At 35.3% G+C, this 18272-nt stretch overlaps 1 protein-coding gene across 1 annotated transcript in view; it reads left to right on the top strand.

Moving 5' to 3' along the window:
* Window positions 1-17772: 17772 nt before the first annotated feature.
* The window catches only part of LOC138324311 (uro-adherence factor A-like), a 53938-nt gene continuing 53438 nt past the window's right edge, over window positions 17773-18272 (top strand). The window contains exon 1 of the mRNA XM_069269388.1: window positions 17773-17928. The gene's annotated coding sequence lies outside the window, so the exon portion shown is untranslated. The remainder of the gene's footprint in view (window positions 17929-18272) is intronic.

Genomic DNA, 18272 nt, shown 5'->3' with positions numbered 1-18272 from the left:
GTTACCTGTATTTATACCTTCACTATAACTATGTGTTACCTGCATTTGTACCTTTTCTGTAACTGTGTGTTACCTGTATTTGTACCTTTTCTGTAACTTTGTTACCTGTATTTGTACCTTTTCTGTAACTGTGTGTTACCTGTATTTGTACCTTTTCTGTAACTATGTGTTACCTGTATTTGTACCTTTTCTGTAACTGTGTGTTACCTGTATTTGTACCTTTTCTGTAACTGTGTGTCACCTGTATTTGTACCTTTTCCGTAACTGTGTTACTGGTATTTGTACCTTTTCTATAACTATGTGTTACCTGTATTTGTACCTTTTCTGTAACTGTGTGTTACCTGTATTTGTACCTTTTCTGTAACTGTGTGTTACCTGTATTTGTACCTTTTCTGTAACTGTGTGTTGCCTGTATTTGTACCTTTTCTGTACCTGTGTGTTACCTGTATTTGTACCTTTTTCTGTAACTGTGTGTCACCTGTATTTGTACCTTTTCTGTAACTGTGTGTTACCTGTATTTGTACCTTTTCTATAACTATGTCTTACCTGTATTTGTACCTTTTCTGTAACTGTGTGTTACCTGTATTTGTACCTTTTCTGTAACTGTGTTAACTGTATTTGTACCTTTTCTATAACTGTGTGTTACCTGTATTTGTACCTTTTCTGTAACTGTGTGTTACCTGTATTTGTACCTTTTCTGTAACTGTGTGTTACCTGTATTTGTACCTTTTCTGTAACTGTGTGTTACCTGTATTTGTACCTTTTCTGTAACTGTGTGTTACCTGTATTTGTACCTTTTCTGTAACTATGTGTTACCTGTATTTGTACCTTTTCTGTAACTGTGTGTTACCTGTATTTGTACCTTTTCTGTAACTGTGTGTTACCTGTATTTGTACCTTTTCTGTAACTGTGTGTTACCTGTATTTGTACCTTTTCTGTAACTGTGTGTTACCTGTATTTGTACCTTTTCTGTAACTGTGTTACCTGTATTTGTACCTTTTCTGTAACTGTGTGTTACCTGTATTTGTACCTTTTCTGTAACTGTGTGTTACCTGTATTTGTACCTTTTCTGTAACTGTGTGTTACCTGTATTTGTACCTTTTCTGTAACTGTGTGTTGCCAGTATTTGTACCTTTCCTGTAACTGTGTTACCGGTATTTGTACCTTTTCTGTAACAGTGTGTCACCTGTATTTGTACCTTTTTTGTCACTTTGTTACCTGTATTTGTACCTTTTCTATAACTATGTCTTACCTGTGTTTGTGCCATTTCTGTAACTGTGTGTCACCTGTATTTGTACCTTTTCTGTAACTGTGTTACCGGTATTTGTACCTTTTCTATAACTGTGTGTTACCTGTATTTGTACCTTTTCTGTAACTGTGTGTTACCTGTATTTGTACCTTTTATGTAACTGTGTGTCATCTGTATTTGTACCTTTTCTGTAACTGTGTGTTACCTTTATTTGTACCTTTTATGTAACTGTGTGTCACCTGTATTTGTACCTTTTCTGTAACTATGTGTTACCTGTATTTGTACCTTCACTGTAACTATGTGTTACCTGTATTTGTACCTTTTCTGTAACTGTGTGTTACCTGTATTTGTACCTTTTCTGTAACTATGTGTTACCTGTATTTGTACCTTTTCTGTAACTGTGTGTTACCTGTATTTGTACCTTTTCTGTAACTGTGTGTTACCTGTATTTGTACCTTTTCTGTAACTTTGTTACCTGTATTTGTACCTTTTCTGTAACTGTGTTACCTGTATTTGTACCTTTTCTGTAACTGTGTGTTACCTGTATTTGTACCTTTTCTGTAACTGTGTGTCACCTGTATTTGTACCTTTTCTGTAACTGTGTTTACCTGTATTTGTACCTTTTCTGTAACTGTGTGTTACCTGTATTTGTACCTTTTCTGTAACTGTGTGTTACCTGTATTTGTACCTTTTCTGTAACTGTGTGTTACCTGTATTTGTACCTTTTCTGTAACTGTGTGTTACCTGTATTTGTACCTTTTATGTAACTGTGTGTTACCTGTATTTGTACCTTTTCTGTAACTGTGTGTACCTGTATTTGTACCTTTTATGTAACTGTGTGTTACCTGTATTTGTACCTTTTCTGTAACTGTGTGTTACCTGTATTTGTACCTTTTCTGTAACTATGTGTTACCTGTATTTGTACCTTTTCTGTAACTGTGTGTTACCTGTATTTGTACCTTTTCTGTAACTGTGTGTTACCTGTATTTGTACCTTTTCTGTAACTGTGTTTACCTGTATTTGTACCTTTTCTGTAACTGTGTGTTACCTGTATTTGTACCTTTTATGTAACTGTGTGTTACCTGTATTTGTACCTTTTCTGTAACTGTGTGTTACCTGTATTTGTACCTTTTCTGTAACTGTGTGTACCTTTTACTGTGGTAACCTGTATTTGTACCTTTGTACCTTTTTTGTACTTCTGTAACTGTGTGTTACCTGTATTTGTACCTTTTCTGTAACTATGTGTTACCTGTATTTGTACCTTTTCTGTAACTGTGTGTTACCTGTATTTGTACCTTTTCTGTAACTGTGTGTTACCTGTATTTGTACCTTTTCTGTAACTGTGTGTTACCTGTATTTGTACCTTTTCCGTAACTGTGTGTTACCTGGTATTTGTACCTTTTTCTGTAACTATGTGTTACCTGTATTTTGTACCTTTTCTGTAACTGTGTGTTACCTGTATTTGTACCTTTTCTGTAACTGTGTGTTACCTGTATTTGTACCTTTTCTGTAACTGTGTGTTACCTGTATTTGTACCTTTTCTGTAACTGTGTGTTACCTGTATTTGTACCTTTTCTGTAACTGTGTGTTACCTGTATTTGTACCTTTTCTGTAACTGTGTGTTACCTGTATTTGTACCTTTTCTGTAACTGTGTGTACCTGTATTTGTACCTTTTCTATAAACTGTGTGTTACCTGTATTTGTACCTTTTCTTTAACTGTGTGTTACCTGTATTTGTACCTTTTCTGTAACTGTGTGTTACCTGTATTTGTACCTTTTATGTAACTGTGTGTTACCTGTATTTGTACCTTTTCTGTAACTGTGTGTTACCTGTATTTGTACCTTTTCTGTAACTGTGTGTTACCTGTATTTGTACCTTTTATGTAACTGTGTGTTACCTGTATTTGTACCTTTTCTGTAACTGTGTGTTACCTGTATTTGTACCTTTTCTGTAACTGTGTGTTACCTGTATTTGTACCTTTTCTATAACTATGTGTTAACCTGTATTTGTACCTTTTCTATAACTGTTGTACTTTCCTGTATTTGTTACCTGTATTAGTGTAACTTTGTTACTGTATTTGTACTGTGTGTACCTGTATTTGTACCTTTTCTGTAACTGTGTGTTACCTGTATTTGTACCTTTTCTGTAACTGTGTGTTACGTATTTGTACCTTTTCTGTAACTGTGTGTTACCTGTATTTGTACCTTTACTGTAAACTGTGTTCCTGTATTTGTACCTTTTATGTAACTGTGTGTTACCTGTATTTGTACCTTTTATGTAACTGTGTGTTACCTGTATTTGTACCTTTTCTGTAACTGTGTGTTACCTGTATTTGTACCTTTTCTGTAACTGTGTGTTACCTGTATTTGTACCTTTTCTGTAACTGTGTGTTACCTGTATTTGTACCTTTTCTGTAACTATGTGTTACCTGTATTTGTACCTTTTCTGTAACTGTGTGTTACCTGTATTTGTACCTTTTCTGTAACTGTGTGTTACCTGTATTTGTACCTTTTCTGTAACTGTGTGTTACCTGTATTTGTACCTTTTCTGTAACTATGTGTTACCTGTATTTGTACCTTTTCTGTAACTGTGTGTTACCTGTATTTGTACCTTTTCTGTAACTGTGTGTTACCTGTATTTGTACCTTTTTCTAAACTGTGTGTTACCTGTATTTGTACCTTTTCTGTAACTGTGTGTACCTGTATTTGTACCTTTTCTGTAACTGTGTGTTACCTGTATTTGTACCTTTTCTGTAACTGTGTGTTACCTTTTCATGTATGTTGTACCTTTTCTGTAACTGTGTGTTACCTGTATTTGTACCTTTTCTGTAACTGTGTGTTACCTGTATTTGTACCTTTTCTGTAACTGTGTGTTACCTGTATTTGTACCTTTTCTGTAACTGTGTGTTACCTGTATTTGTACCTTTTCTGTAACTGTGTGTTACCTGTATTTGTACCTTTTCTGTAACTGTGTGTTACCTGTATTTGTACCTTTTCTGTAACTGTGTGTTACCTGTATTTGTACCTTTTCTGTAACTGTGTGTTACCTGTATTTGTACCTTTTCTGTAACTGTGTGTTACCTGTATTTGTACCTTTTCTGTAACTGTGTGTTACCTGTATTTGTACCTTTTCTGTAACTGTGTGTTACCTGTATTTGTACCTTTTCTGTAACTGTGTGTTACCTGTATTTGTACCTTTTTCTGTTACTGTAACTGTGTCTTACCTGTATTTGTACCTTTTCTGTAACTGTGTGTTTACCTGTTATTTGTACCTTTTCTGTAACTATGTGTTACCTGTATTTGTACCTTTTCTTAAACTATGTGTTACCTGTATTTGTACCTTTTCTGTAACTGTGTGTTACCTGTATTTGTACCTTTTATGTAACTGTGTGTCACCTGTATTTGTACCTTTTCTGTAACTGTGTGTTACCTGTATTTGTACCTTTTCTGTAACTGTGTGTTACCTGTATTTGTACCTTTTCTGTAACTGTGTGTTACCTGTATTTGTACCTTTTATGTAACTGTGTGTTACCTGTATTTGTACCTTTTCTGTAACTGTGTGTTACCTGTATTTGTACCTTTTATGTAACTGTGTGTTACCTGTATTTGTACCTTTTCTGTAACTGATGTGTTACCTGTATTTGTACCTTTTCTGTAACTATGTGTTACCTGTATTTGTACCTTTTATGTAACTGTGTGTTACCTGTATTTGTACCTTTTCTGTAACTGTGTGTTACCTGTATTTGTACCTTTTATGTAACTATGTGTTACCTGTATTTGTACCTTTTCTGTAACTGTGTGTTACCTGTATTTGTACCTTTTCTGTAACTGTGTGTTACCTGTATTTGCACCTTTTCTGTAACTGTGTTACCTGTATTTGTACCTTTGATGTAACTGTATGTTACCTGTATTTGTACCTTTTATGTAACTATGTGTTACCTGTATTTGTACCTTTTCTGTAACTGTGTGTTACCTGTATTTGTACCTTTTATGTAACTGTGTGTTACCTGTATTTGTACCTTTTCTGTAACTATGTGTTACCTGTATTTGTACCTTTTCTGTAACTGTGTGTTACCTGTATTTGTACCTTTTCTGTAACTGTGTGTTACCTGTATTTGTACCTTTTCTGTAACTATGTGTTACCTGTATTTGTACCTTTTCTGTAACTGTGTGTTACCTGTATTTGTACCTTTTCTGTAACTGTGTGTCACCTGTATTTGTACCTTTTCTGTAACTGTGTGTTACCTGTATTTGTACCTTCACTGTAACCATATGATGTTACCTTTATTTTGTACTTTTCTGTAACTGTGTGTACCTGTATTTGTACCTTTTTCTGTAACTGATGTGTTACCTGTATTTGTACCTTTTCTGTAACTGTGTGTTACCTGTATTTGTACCTTTTCTGTAACTGTGTGTTACCTGTATTTGTACCTTTTCTGTAACTGTTTTGTTACCTGTATTTGTACCTTTTCTGTAACTGTGTGTTACCTGTATTTGTACCTTTTCTGTAACTGTGTGTTTACCTGTATTTGTACCTTTTCTGTAACTGTGTGTACCTGTATTTGTACCTTTTCTGTAACTGTGTTTACCTGTATTTTGATACCTTTTCTGTAACTGTGTGTTACCTGTATTTGTACCTTTTCTGTAACTACTGTGTGTCACCTGTATTTGTACCTTTTGCTGTAACTGTGTGTTACCTGTATTTGTACCTTTTCTGTAACTGTGTGTTACCTGTATTTGTACCTTTTCTGTAACTGTGTGTTACATGTATTTGTACCTTTTCTGTAACTGTGTTACCTGTATTTGTACCTTTTTTCTGTAACTATGTATGTACCTGTATTGTATACCTTTTCTGTAACTGTGTGTTACCTGTATTTGTACCTTTTCTGTAACTATGTGTTACCATGTATTTGTACCTTTTCTGTAACTGTGTTTACCTGTATTTGTACCTTTTCTGTAACTGTGTGTTACCCTGTATTTGTACCTTTTCTGTAACTGTGTGTTACCTGTATTTGTACCTTTTCTGTAACTGTGTGTTACCTGTATTTGTACCTTTTCTGTAACTGTGTGTTACCTGTATTTGTACCTTTTCTGTAACTGTGTGTTACCTGTATTTGTACCTTTTAATGTAACTGTGTGTTACCTGTATTTGTACCTTTTCTGTAACTATGTGTTACCTGTATTTGTACCTTTTCTGTAACTGTGTGTTACCTGTATTTGTACCTTTTTCTGTAACTATGTAGTTACCTGTATTTGTACCTTTTCTGTAACTGTGTGTACCTGTATTTGGTACCTTTTCTGTAACTGTGTGTTTACCTGTATTTGTACCTTTTATGTAACTATGTTGTTACCTGTATTTGTACCTTTTTCTGTAACTGTGTGTTGCCTGTATTTGTACCTTTTATGTAACTGATGTGTTACCTGTATTTGTACCTTTTTATGTAACTATGTGTTACCTGTATTTGTAACCTTTTACTGTAACATTGTGTTACCTGTATTGTACCTTTTCATGTAACTGTTGTGTCACCTGTATTTGTACCTTTTCTATGTAATGGTGTGATTACTGTATTTGTATACTTTTTCTGTAACTGTGTGTTACCTGTATTTGTACTTTTCTGTACTGATGTTGCTGTTATTTGTACCTTTTCTGTAACTGATGTGTACCTGTGTTTACCTGTATTTGTACTTTTTCTGTAACTGTGTGTTACCGTGTATTTGTACCTTTTTTATGTAACTGAGTGTTACCTGTATTTGTACCTTTCTGTAACTGTATACCTGTATGTGTCTATAACTTGTTACCTGTATTGTACCTTTTCTGTAACTGTGTGTTACCTGTATTTGTACCTTTTCTGTAACTGTGTGTTACCTGTATTTGTACCTTTTATGTAACTGTGTGTTACCTGTATTTGTACCTTTTATGTAACTGTGTGTTACCTGTATTTGTAACCTTTTCTGTAACTTGTGTGTTACCTGTATTTGATACCTTTTCTGTAACTGTGTTAATGTTTTGTTACCTGTTTAATTTTTTGTACCTTTTCTGTAACTGTGTGTCCCCTATGTTACATTTCTGTAACTGTGTTACCTTTAATTGTGTACCTTTTACTGTAACTGTATGTTACCTGTATTTGTACCTTTTCTGTAACTGTGTGTTACCTGTATTTGTACCTTTTCTGTAACTGTGTGTTACCTGTATTTGTACCTTTTATGTAACTATGTGTTACCTGTATTTGCACCTTTTCTGTAACTGTGTGTCATCTGTATTTGTACTTTTTATGTAACTATGTGTTACCTGTATTTGCACCTTTTCTGTAACTGTGTTACCTGTATTTGTACCTTTGATGTAACTGTATGTTACCTGTATTTGTACCTTTTATGTAACTATGTGTTACCTGTATTTGTACCTTTTCTGTAACTGTATGTTACCTGTATTTGTACCTTTTATGTAACTATGTGTCACCTGTATTTGTACCTTTGATGTAACTGTGTGTTACCTGTATTTGTACCTTTTATGTAACGATGTGTTACCTTTTTATTAACTGTCACTATCTTAAATATTCAACTCATGATTATGTCATAGCAGAGTTGAAGGCATTTTATGAGACATACACGGAGACTTCCTTTGAAGGGTATGAGAGAGCTACGCCCAAATGCAGTACCGTTATTGATTACTATTTATTTCATTTGTTGTCACACACAGAACCTTCAGTTTTGCTATGACATAACCCAGGGGTAGACATAAGGACAGCGATAGTAACCCCTGGATTATCGAGGATGATGCATGGGGGAGGAATAGCAAGTGAGGTACACGGGTTTGACTTTGTTTAGTTACAATTTTTATAAAACGTACATGTTTTAGTGGTTATCTCATTTGCGCTAAAATCTGATTTAGCTAATACAATAGTAATAGTCAATGTAAAGTATTTTCCATACATCGTTTACACCATTAACCTTAGCTGTAATATTGTAGCTCTAAAGACTTTTAGACAGAAAATTGTGTCGTCAAGGTGTACAATAGGCAACGTGTACATTTAGAGAGAAAAATATCTATAGAGCCAAACACCTGTGGTTCTACCCATCCCAGATAACTTTTGCGCTAATTCGATTAAGGCAATTAACAGTATATTGTCTCGTTTGACATACGTTTTGGCGTATAGTATGTATGGCTTATAATACTCTGTAGAAGATGCAAATGTCATAAAGATGTGCACGGAATACAGTGCACGTGACTCATTTCTATACATTTGAGTTAATTATAATAAAGAAAATTATAAGTTCGGTATGAGGTTGTGATTTATTGTCTTAATGAATGTTGCCTCTGCCTTTAGTTATAAAGGGCTCCAGAACAGTCAGTATATCTGGCATCGTAAGCAATTGACACCTCATTTGTGTATTAGGCACTGTGTTGTATAATTACCAGGTTCCAACTGTCTATTTGTACACTTAAATCTACAAAGAAATAGATCATACAAAACAACACTATTTGCAGCACACGGGATCCTTGATAAAAAGTGCACATTCTGAAATAGAAGCAAAGATGAAATTCCTTCATGAATTCATACAAACAGTGATAAAGTATGTCTGAAACCAGACTCCCTTTTACACTCGAGTGTTGTTCTGCCGAGAAGGCAGAATGTTTGTGAGTACAACGAGGTATGTGCGGCCTGACAAACACACATACCAGGGGGCCACGATGTACGTATCGCTGTAAGATACCTACCACTGAGCTACAGGGGTTGGTGGTACGGAGCAATAGTGCTACTTTCCCCCTCTGTGAGAGCACTTGAAAAAGCTATGTATACTACATGCCAAATATGACAAGATCTTCAACATGAAAGTTCAGAGAATCTTTTATGAAATTGTTGGTGCGTTATAGCACGACAATAAAAAAAAACTTAGCCGAGTTTCCATGGAACTAAAACTGTGGTTCTCTTTTTAACTTTCCAGTGGAACAAATCAAAAGTAAATTCGTTACGTGGAGTTGAATGTTAGGACGCCAGTACCTCGATGGGGTAAGTATTTGAGATATTTTTTGTGCTATGTTTCAGCCTCATTTTTTTCTCTGTTCTTTTGATTGGATGTTCGTGATGCATAATTATTTAAACTGAAGGTCGGTGTCTGTATACAACTTTTACAGATTGATGACTTGTGTTTACATCCTACTAATTGGTGCTCTGCCCAGAAGCTTAACGTGCAATTAATAAAATACCAGCATGAATCGTCTGTCTGGGGTTTTACCCCGGGACACCTGGAAGACGTTTAGAAACTCGCCTGCACGTAACCAGCGGGATATACATACAGACAAGGTAGCAGGACTATACATAATGTGATTGTTCCTTGATGGGCTCATTTAGGTGATTAAACACATAAACCAACCCATCAACTACTAAGTGTTCCTTCAGTATTTGTTTTTCAAAAAGATTATGAATTAATATGAGGGAATAAAAAATACTGCATGCAATATTAATGATTCCAGTATGTGCCAATGCATTGAAATAAACATAATTTTTTTATGAAATTACATCTCCATAAAAAATTATGTTAAATAGTACTATTTACAATTATTGTAGGAATAAATAAAGACAAAATAACATATTGAAACAAATAATAGGAAGTGCAAATCTGTTAATGATACAGATATCAAATAATTATATTACGTGAATATCAATATCTAATGAATCAAATTGTAGCAAAAAATTGGATTGTAAAGTAATAGGACATAGTTTAATATTCTTTGCAAAGTGTCTGAAGTTAACAATTGAAGAATTACGCGCAAGGGAAATATTGTCTCGGAAATTGAATGGAAACTCAACTGAGAAATATTGCAAACTGGTTTATAACTGATTTATCTTGTTACATTTGTGTGGGGATTTAGGTGTATATCTAGTTGGGGGCTCTGAGAAAATTGGTCATTTTGGCATCATGTTTTGACACTTCTTGCCCTCTTGTGGCCTTATAATTGTACTAGATTTGCCTTCAAACAATTTTGAAATGTAAGAGCACAGTGATGACATTTATGGGACATTTTTATTACCATTTACTCATTTTTTTATTTTGCCTGCACCATGTTTTGCCTCTAAATACAGGTCCAGTCAGTTGATTGACCGTAATGACATTGTACAGCTGACAGCTTTATGCTCAAGTAGTTTCTTATTATACACATACACATGTCCAGGGCTTCATTTCTAGCTAGACTTTGTCAAATATATTTACATATATTACATATACATATGTTAATCAATATGCTAAATTTTTAGATTAAAGTAACTAATTTATCTTAAATGTTTGAGCAATTATAGGTATAAGTTTGGTGAATATTATAGATTATGATAGTTAATTTTAATCAGTTTCATAAGCTCCAAAGTAAAGAAATGTTTGATCCAGATAAACTGTTTAGTCTGAAAAGTGATACTTGGTCACATGTACAAAATGTGTACTTATGTGATGTTCATACAAGGGTTGGTCTGTATGGCCAGTATAGCACAGGTTTTGTCTGTATGGCCAGTATAGCACAGGTTTTGTCTGTATGGCCAGTATAGCACAGGTTTTGTCTGTATGGCTAATACATACAGGTTTTGTCTGTATGGCTAATACATACAGGTTTTGTCTGTATGGCTAATACATACAGGTTTTGTCTGTATGGCTAATACATACAGGTTTTGTCTGTATGGCTAATACATACAGGTTTTGTCTGTATGGCTAATACATACAGGTTTTGTCTGTATGGCTAATACATACAGGTTTTGTCTGTATGGCTAATACATACGGGTTTTGTCTGTATGGCCAATATAGACAGGTTTTGTCTGTATGGCTAATACATACGGGTTTTGTCTGTATGGCCAATATATAAATGTTTTTGTCTGTGTGGTCAATATGTACAAGTTTTTGTCTGTTTGACAGATATAGATACAGATTTTGTCTGTCTTGCTACTATACACAATTTTTTATCTGTGGCAAATAAATAAACAGGTTTTTGTTTATATGAACAATTATATAAGTTTTGCCTGTATGGCCAAGTTTTGGCTGTATGGCCAATATGTACAGGTTTTGTCTGTATGACCCATTTAAGTTTTGCCTGTATGGCCAAGTTTTGGCTGTATGGCCAATATGTACAGGTTTTGTCTGTATGACCAATATAAGTTTTGCCTGTATGGCCAAGTTTTGTCTGTATGGCCAATATATACAGGTTTTGTCTGTATGACCAATATCAGTTTTGCCAGTATGGCCAAGTTTTCGCTGAATGGCCAATATGTACAGTTTTGTCTGTATGACCAATATAAGTTTTGCATGTATGGCCAATATGTACAAGTTTGTATGTATGGTCACTATATACAGGTTTGTATGTATGGTCACTATATACAAGTTTGTCTGTATGGTCATTATATACAAGTTTGTATGTATGGTCATTATATACAAGTTTGTATGTATGGTTAATATGTACAAGTTTGTATGTATGGTCACTATATACAGGTTTGTCTGTATGGTCACTATATACAAGTTTGTCTGTATGGTCATTATATACAAGTTTGTATGTATGGTCATTATATACAGGTTTGTATGTATGGTCATTATATACAAGTTTGTATGTATGGTCACTATATACAGGGTTGTCTGTATTGTCATTACAGGTTTGCCTGTATGGTCATTATATACAAGTTTGTCTGTATGGCCATTGTATACAGGATTGTATGTATGGTCATTATATACAGTTTTATATGTATGGCCTATATATACAGGTTTGTATGCATGGTCATTATATACAGGTTTGTATGTATGGTCTATATATACAGGTTTGTATGCATGGTCATTATATACAGGTTTGTCTGTATGGTCATTATCAAGGTTTGTATTTTGGTCATTATATACAGGTTTGTCTGTATGGTCAATAAATACAGGTTTGTCTGTATGGTCATTGTATACAGGTTTGTATGTATGGTCATTATATACAGGTTTGTCTGTATGGCCAATATATACAGGTTTGTCTATATGGTCACTATATACTGGTTTGTATATATGGTCATTGTATACAAGTTTGTCTGCATGGTCAAGTTTTGTCTGTATGGCCAATATATACAGGTTTTGTCTGTATGACCAATATAAGTTTAGCAGTATAGTCAATATGTACAGGTTTGTCGGTATGTTCATAATATACAAGTTTGTCTGTTTGGCCTATATATACAAGTTTGTCTGTATGGTCAATATATATTGTCTGTATGGTCATTGTATACAGGTTTGTCTGTATGGTCATTAAGTACAGGTTTGCCTGTATGGTCAATATATACAGGTTTTGTCTGTATGGCCATTATATACAGGTTTGTCTGTATGGTCATTATGTACAGGTTTGTCTGTATGGCCATTATATACAGGTTTGTCTGTATGGTCACTATATACAGGTTTGTCTGTATGGTCATTATATACAGGTTTGTCTGTATGGTCATTATATACAGGTTTGTCTGTATGGTCATTATATACAGGTTTGTCTGTATGGTCATTGTATACAGGTTTGTCGGTATGGTCATTATGTACAGGTTTGCCTGTATGGTCATTATATACAGGTTTGTCTGTATGGTTATTATCTAGGTTTGTATTTTGGTCATTATATACAGGTTTGTCTGTATGGCCAATACAAAAGTTTGTATATATGGCCAATATAAACAGGGTTGTCTATATGGTCACTATGTACAGGTTTGTATGTATGGTCAATATATACAAGTTTGTCTGTATGGCCCATATATACAGGTTTGTCTGTATGGTCAACATATACAGGTTTTGTCTGTATGGCCCATATATACAGGATTGTCTATATGGTCAACATATACAGGTTTGTATGTATGGTCAATATATACAAGTTTATATATATGGCCAATATATACAGGATTGTCTATATGGTCACTATGTACAGGTTTGTATGTATGGCCCATATATATACAGGCTTGTCTATATGTTCACTATATACAGGTTTGTCTGTATGGTCATTATATACAGGTTGGTCTTTATGGCCAATATATACAGGTTTGTATGTATGGTCACTATATACAGGTTTGTATGTATGGTCACTATATACAGGTTTGTATGTATGGTCATTATATACAGGTTTGTCTGTATGGTCTTGCTTCAAGTTTTGTTTGTATTATCTTACCAAGGGCAAAATAGCCTGCAAGGGTAGAACATATTCGGGTGATAAACTGAAAGTTGTGAAGTGTCATATGCAAATTAATATCAACCTGTGCAGACCAATTAGACAATCATAACTACCATAGGAGATAAACGACAGTCTAACCCTTGGCAAGCCTTGAGTTAGATACTTGTGAATCTCTTCCTCAGGTAGAGATTTCCCTGTTTTACCCTCAAGGAAGGGGAAGATCCTATCAATCTTTATAGCTGAGTGGTCTTCATACACAGGTCAAATTGGGTTGAAAGTGGTTATTTTGAATTCCAAGTGATTGCTCTTATTTAAAGCAGTGATTGTTATAAAGAGGTGGTCGCTAAGGTAGGTGATTGCTCTTATTTAAAGCAGTGATTGTTATAAAGAGGTGGTCGCTAAGGTAGGTTTTACTGTACATTGAAACTTGTATCATATGATCATTCAATCAAAACCTAATACATGTATATTGAAAAAATAAATGTACAGTTACTCATTACTATAATATTGATGGGGCAGTTTGATTGTTCAGTGACCAGGGCTAGGCATTGGCTGTATCAGTCAAGTCTGCAGGTAGAGTACTTCCTAATACATATACCAAATTTCTGGACAATAGTTTCGGGCTTTTAATTATAATATCAGAATTTTTTTTTATTGTACTTCGCATAAGATACAGTTCTGAGGGAATGTATCTAAACCTAAAGTCTGTTCACTTTGTACTCATTTTAGGTCATCTGCGAATTAGCTGAAACTTGCATGAAATGATCCTGACATGGTCCTGACCGAGTGTTTTTATTTTTCGAGTTAATCCAAAATCCAAGATGGCTGCTGAAACTTGGCTGAAATGCTCCTGACATAGTCCCAACAAAGTGTTGTAATTTTTCGGGTCGATCCGAAATCCAGGATTGCCGCATGAAATGATCCTGACATGGTCCCGACAATTTTTTGTACCACTGGGTCTCCGTCAGTCAAAATTTCCTTTAAATTACTACTTGTCATAGAGTTCTGCATGGAATGTAATGAAATCTATTTGGCCAGAAACATCCTTGGGGGAAGCGGAACAGAGTTTGTATAAATTTTGGCTCTGTCCCCCCAGGGGCAGAATGGGCAGGGCAAAATAGAGGAAATAGAGGTAAAGCCAGAGTTTGTATAAATTTTGGCTCTGACCCCCTGGAGCAGAAAGAATGGGTTCCAATAGGGAAATTACAGGTAAATCATTAAATTCCATCAGAAAAAAAACATTGATCCTGTATTCAGATCATTACTTGGCATTACAATAACCAGTTGAGCGATACAGGCCCTCCGGGCCTCTTGTTTTATTTTACGGGCCGATCCGATATCCAAGATGGCCACCACAGCAATGATCTTGAAACACATTTTGAACTTTTTCTCACAGAGCAATTTGGCTGAAACTTGCCTGAAATGATCCTCATATTATGTTGACAAAGTGTTCAGTTGTTAGATCTCTGGTTGATCCCAAATCAAAGATGGCAACCTTGACGCCATATCTATTTAATTATCTATATGACTAGGTGGAAGGAAGTCAGATGACCATTAAGATCCTTGGGGCCTCTTGTTTGGTTTCATTCTGTTTGTCATTGTTCATCATTTATCGTTCATCCTTCTTCTGCAAATCCCCCTCGTAATGAGTATCTGGATTCTCATCAAACGGTCTGTAGCAACCTGGGGTTAGAGGATTGAGTTTGATCAACACTAGGGCCAGTGAGGTGAGGTACAATAGAGTCGGTAAAATCAGAGTTATTTGCTGAAGAATGGATAAGGTCTAAATTTTGTCTGAAGCATCCTCTGATAAAGTGTTAAAAAATGTTTGTCTGAAAAGAGACTGGGACATGTATTGATATTTTTATCATCAGTCTTGTATTGAGATTTAATTGAGATTGTTGATATGATCCAAACGTCTTCCCCACCCCTAGGGACTTAATTGGTACAGTTTTCCTAACAATTTTTTAGTGCTGAATAGCCCATATGAAAAACACAATTATTACATAGATGGTTTATATCTTACCCATCAGTCATATGTGATTAAGTAGAGAATGCATTATGACAGGAGATTTTAACATTTTTCTCCACTCTAAGGATTAAGTGACTAGGTGGTGCATAAAAAATATCTTAAACTTTCCTACTGTTAACCACTTTGCTTTTGTGTTAACAATATCTCATGTCTTTGTTATTTTTAATATATTCATGAATACATATTACATTCATACAAGTGTACAGTGCTCTTATTGACCGGTCGCCATTACAAGTGTAAAGTGCTCTTATTGACCGGTCGCCATTACAAGTGTACAGTGCTCTTATTGACCGGTCGCCATTACAAGTGTACAGTGCTCTTATTGACCGGTCGCCATTACAAGTGCAAAGTGCTCTTATTGACCGGTCGCCATAACAAGTGTAAAGTGCTCTTATTGAACGGTCGCCATTACACGTGTAAAGTGCTCTTATTGACCGGTTGCCAGGCAGTATGTAGACACCTGGTACTCGCACATGTATATTCAATGTCAAAGAAAATGTCTTAGCATACACACTCCAAAATGCAAAGTCATGTGAAGTTTGATTGACATCTGGCAAACCATCATTTGACAAGTGTGCACTCATAGACATTATGTGTTTATACAAAATGTACCATTATTCATGTAATATTTTAATTCACAAGCTAGCTCTCTGGTCAAATGACAAGAACATAATTTCTAAAGTGGTTTATCATACTAAATATGTACAGATCCAGATAGAAAAATAACAGGCCCTCTGTGCCTCTTGCTTTTGTTTGTTGTTTCCTAGTAAATGTAGTAATAAAAAAATACATTTTTTTAAGTTGTTTTCTTCCCTCGAAGTGATCTTTGAAAGTGATATTTAGAAGTATGTTCCTTCAAAAATAGTAAATAAGATAGAGCTCTTTTTGCAGAATCATAAATTCAAAATAAGAAGGTAAAAAAAGTTGACATGGAAGCCCTATCATATCTGATACACAAGAGAAGTTTATTTTGGGTCGCGGTGGCCGAGTGGTTAAGATGTTTTGACATATCACCACAGGGCCTCCACCTCAGGGTTGCGAGTTCGAATCCCATATGGGGCAGTTGCCAGGTACTGACTGCTGGTTGGTGGTTTTATTCAGGTTTTCCAGCTTTCCTCCACCTATAAACCTGGCACGTCCTTACATGACCCTAGCTAATAGGATGTTAAACTAATAAAACCCATTTTGGGCAAATACGATAGTGTTAATGTAAACATAGTTGTGGGAAATATAGAAATGTAAATCAGGCAAAGATTGTTAAAATTTAAATAAAGTCTTAAGGTTGACTTTACTGACTATGCAGCTTGGAACGTTGCTTCTCAGGTCAGAGATAGAAAACCATTTTGTAGAGTAATGCATTCGGGTGCCTTGGAAACAGTCTATTCCTTTGGTTTAACTATTAGAACTACATAGTTAATTTTGTGTTAAGTAATTACATGGAATTTGGGTTGACACCTAAGAATTTAACATGATGTTGTTACAGATGTTGGGTATTCATGTTTAGAAATTCCAGGAATAAAAGTTCTCTCAGCTGACCTTATGCATATAGCATGCATAATTGGAAATGTAGATATGGATCTGGTTATTTAAAGAGAAAAGACATTCCACAAATAGTGTACGGTACCCAAAAATGTGAGCGTGTGTGACTCGATTGGATCAGAGGTAAACTGCATGTGTTGATAGTAGACTCGGTAGCACAGCTGGTTAGGGAGGCTATCTGGTATTAATCAGAGGAGCTTACACTACCATCTCTGGTCAGGCGAATTCTCTCCCTTGTCTGTTCTAAACACATTCCTGGCTAATGACCTCTCCCCCTCCCAGCTACTTAGCTAGTTCCCATCCCTCTGTTATCACAGTGGGATCCGCTTTTCTCTCATCTGGAAGGTACCATTGTGGTATGTAGGGTGAACAGGGTTAAGGATAATGATGTTTTGTGGGTAGGGAGGAGGGAATTCAGTATGATCTGTATGTGAAGTTGTGAACTCTAAATATTCTATTTCTGTATTCAATATACACAAGTCTCTCTCCAATCCTAAGAACAACTTATATTAGGAATATAAGTCTATAAAATCATCTTCTTATTCACTTTATCATAACTATCATATAAATCAGTAAAAAAAAATCTGTTCCTAGATATATTTACTAAGAATACACTTTTTTGCTTTATACGTACTGTATATGAAAGATTAAATTGATATCTGAAACTCAGCATATACTTATCTAATGGGTCTGAATTTCCCACACATCATTTTTGGTAGATAGATAATGGAGAAATGATTTTGGGTATCTATGTGTGTTGTATGTGGTGATGAAGGCTGGGGTTGAGTGTGGAGCCAGGCTCTGGCTTCAGAGGCTCAAGTGTCAGGTTTCATTTAGCCTCGTCTCTAACAGTAGATCCTCCCAGTTCCTCAGCTGTCTGTTCAGGGCCGACAAGCCCATCTTGTCTTTTCGATTTATGGCACCCCGACTGTCACTGGAGTGACCCACGAACCACCCAAGGGACTGAAGGTGAGTCCTCTTTACTTTAATCCCCCAGGGGTTGGGGAGTTCTTCTGGAGGTGGGGGCCAATGAAGGATGGGTTGTATATGAAGTTAAGTGAGGAATGTTGTGAGTTACTCAAGTATGATGTGTGTATATATGTGTCATACTTGGTTTGTGTGTATATGCCATACTCTTAGAGGCACAAACATTTTTTGTAGTGTATGGTATGGGGTCATACTTGTCATTTGTATTGTACACCTGTCTTGTTTGGGGAGCATACTTGTACAATTACCTGTGTACATATATTTTGTATCTATATGTGTGTTTTTTGGATGTTCCTTGTGTATATATACATTCTACTTATATGTAG

Source organism: Argopecten irradians, chromosome 5 (assembly GCF_041381155.1).
Source record: "Argopecten irradians isolate NY chromosome 5, Ai_NY, whole genome shotgun sequence".
In the NCBI taxonomy this organism is placed as follows: Eukaryota; Metazoa; Mollusca; class Bivalvia; order Pectinida; family Pectinidae; genus Argopecten; species Argopecten irradians.
This window is presented reverse-complemented; position numbering and strand designations above follow the sequence as displayed.